At 37.2% G+C, this 3333-nt stretch overlaps 1 long non-coding RNA gene across 1 annotated transcript; it reads right to left on the bottom strand.

Moving 5' to 3' along the window:
- Positions 1-738: 738 nt before the first annotated feature.
- On the bottom strand, positions 739-2557 carry LOC148018446 (uncharacterized). The gene is made up of 4 exons (XR_015687770.1): positions 2367-2557; positions 1933-2153; positions 1749-1812; positions 739-931 (listed from the first exon to the last, which is right to left on the bottom strand). It is a non-coding gene; the product is annotated as an uncharacterized LOC148018446 (long non-coding RNA).
- Between the last annotated feature and the right edge of the window lie 776 nt (positions 2558-3333).

The following is a 3333-nucleotide window of genomic DNA, read 5'->3' as shown; positions in this document are numbered from 1 at the left end:
ATTTATATTTGTATTTATATTTATATTTATATTTATATCATATGAAAACTCCAATAATCACAATGCATAACCAATCTTCTCTTTATTCAAATATCACTCAAAAATAAAAAATAAATTAACAATTATAAACATCCACCACCTGCAATGTACAAGTGTTCATATACTGCCAATGTAGTAATATACAAGTGACTAAACACAAGTGTCTTTGTCTTCAATAATCACACTGATGAGATATAAAAGGTATAAAGGAACTCAAATAAGATATCCAAAAATTGACAATCCATTAGTCTTTTCATCTTCCTTCAAGCTTCCATGGCTTTCTCTTATATCTTTCTCTTTCTGCCTTTCTCTTTTTCTAATCGTTCTCTCTTTTTTCTCTCCTTCCATAATCTTCACTCCTCTTTTCTCCCTCTTTATTATACTTTAATCTAACTTTTTTCTTCAAGAGAGATATTATGTGTTTCTCCAATTCTATTCAAGTCACTTTCATAGTCAATACAAAATCGCTTTAATAATTTAGCTATCCAATTCTCTCTCTCTCTCTCTCTCTCTCTCTCTCTCTCTCTCTCTCTCTCTCTCTCTCTCTCTCTCTCTCTCCAAATCATGCTTTGATTTTCATTCGATCTTCAAAGCCTTTATGATGCTTTTCCTTATTATATAAAAAATCATTCATGTATACTTGAGAAGATATAATCATAACTCAAAAGCTTCACTTTAAAAAACTTAAGTTCAACAACATTAAGTAGTTGACACATAATTATGTAACAAAAATTCACAAATTTCTCTATCTTCATATACAAATAAATTTTAATATTATGTTACATGCCTCAAACGTTCTGAGTATCTAATATCAAGTGCTAAACATCTGTAAGGCCAACCTTTAAAAAGCAAGATAATACATCTTTTACTCACATGGTGGCAAGAGGGTTACCTGTGAGAAACCATAATAGCAACCAATGAGATATTGAATATTGGAACAATAAGATATATAAATTTAATTGAAATATTAACCACACTACATTTGATTCTATAGCATACATGCAAGTCTAAATTATGCATAATTGGCACGTTTCTTATAACTTACTAGTAATATTCCTCACCTAAGAGTATGATTTAAAGATTAGCACCCTTGTATTAGATAGATTCAAAATGAGCGCATTTCAATGTGACACAATCCATGATTTTACACACAATGAAGGCTAGAGATCATATATAAAAGGGCAACCCACTAAGGCTTATGCGTGCATAGGATTCACCTTCAATGCAAGTGAATAAATAAAACAATTTTTCAAATGAGGTGAACACTAATGCTTATACCATGTATAGCTCTTACCAAACTTTGTGGAAGCCTTGAAAGTAAAGTAATATATCATGTTCAAAAATAAAGAGTATCCAAAGGGTGAGGTAATATAGGATAACCAAATTTGGGAGTTTACCCATTGACCACCCCTAAGATGAAACCTTTGTTTAATTCTTTTGATTGACATGGAAAGTACCTATTTTGGAGACAATACTAGCTAAGTGTAATGTGTTGTTTTGCGTTTTTACTTACCAAAGGGTTGGAACTTGGCATCTGGCAAACTTTACTTGCTAGACTCTTGTAAAATCTCAAGATGTATTGCACAAACATAATGTTAGGGTGAAAGGGCTAGTATGGTGACAGATAACTTTTGCTCCTTTAACCGGGCACTACAGGCAACAACCAAACACTTCAAGCAACAACTTGCTAATGGAGGGTCAAGACTCACCTGGCTCCTTGCCAATCAATAATAAAAGGCCATATGTTTGTATGAATCCTCAAGCGACATAGATCTGCAACATAAGAGGCAACGACTAATGGAAGGGATGGTGTATTTTAAACGCACGCATTCTATGAGGGTTAACCCTGACTTGAGTACGGTGAAAAGTATGAAGGAGAGACACGCGCTATACCTGCACACCACCTACTAGGAAGGGTTAGAGGTGGCATTTGGCACCGGAGACGTGGCCGGTGCAGGCAACGACGGCGAAGATGATGCCCAGGACAACAAGCACCACGAACATGTAGACTGTGAATTTGATGCAGGTCTTCGACGAGCAGCAGAACTCGGGCTCCTCCATCCACTCCTTCACACTCTGGTACGTCTCCGAATCTTTCAGATGCGCCCCCATGTCTAGCCACAGAGAGAGAGAGAGAGAGAGAGGCTATGAGTACAGGGTTTAGGTGTCAACCCTCACCCCCCCCCCCCGCCCCCCCCCCCCGCCTAAAGCTAAGACAATCCTCGCAGACAGAGATAGTCTAGGCTCTAGCCCGAGAGCGCCAGAGATGCACAACACAGATCACCACAGACACAGACAAATATGCAATGAACCGACTGACTACCTACCTGCTCACTGCAGGTCTCAAAACAAACACAAATGCAGGTTTGTGTTTCGGGATGTGGGAGAGCGCGGGACACTCACGCACCCGCGCTCGCGCGCACAAAAGAAACTGGTAGAATGAATGGCCAACAACTTTGCACATACAACTTGTACGTTTAAAAGTTCTTCTTGCTTGTTCCTAGTAGTTGCTTACAAGGCAAGGCAAGGCAAGGCAAAGGAAGGCAAAATAAGAAGGGAAAGCGGAAAGAGAGAGAGAAGTGGCGGGCAATGCTCCAAAAAAAACCTAGGTATAGTGTAATCCCACCTTCAAATTTCCAAATTTACCCTTAAAAGTAAAATTTGAAGGTGAAAAAACTTACAAATCTTGGAGAATTTTAGTGTATTTTTGCCCCATTACCTCTAAATTTTGAGAGAAAACCTCTTTATTTTCTCACTTCAAGGTTTTCTAACTTTTTTGAAAAAGATTTATTTCGGGGCAGGGTAAGAGGGAATCTTTGCTTTCTTGCAGTTTGTGTCAATTTCATTTATATTTCATTTTAATTCGTGTAAGATGCTATTTATCTAATGAAATGGGTAGAGATGAGAAGAGGATATCACTGTTGATGGTTCACTCAGTGGGAAGTCTATTATGAGTTAAAAAATCATTTGCTTTCTTGCAGTTTGTGTCGATTTCATTCTACCCTTACTATTTAATTTAAGTTTGTGACTTATTGTAATTATTAAATGAAATGGGCAGAATGATGCTCCATAGATTGTCCCCTCAATGGGGGTCTATTGAGTCTATTAAGAGTCCAATCATCACCATAGTCTACAACATGTAGATATTTTATGTCGAACCATGTTTTTGAAAGCTCGTAGTCAAACCTATGTATTCGAAAATGTTTTTTTCCTTCTAACAATGTTGAGAAAGGTTTCATAAAACTTGATCCAACTCTAGGATGAAGCAAACTCATGTTTCCTTGAAGATTGTAG

This window comes from Lygodium microphyllum, chromosome 21, assembly GCF_053477565.2.
Source record: "Lygodium microphyllum isolate KBCC chromosome 21, Lygodium_microphyllum_v1.1.10, whole genome shotgun sequence".
NCBI classification, from domain to species: Eukaryota; Viridiplantae; Streptophyta; class Polypodiopsida; order Schizaeales; family Lygodiaceae; genus Lygodium; species Lygodium microphyllum.
This window is presented reverse-complemented; position numbering and strand designations above follow the sequence as displayed.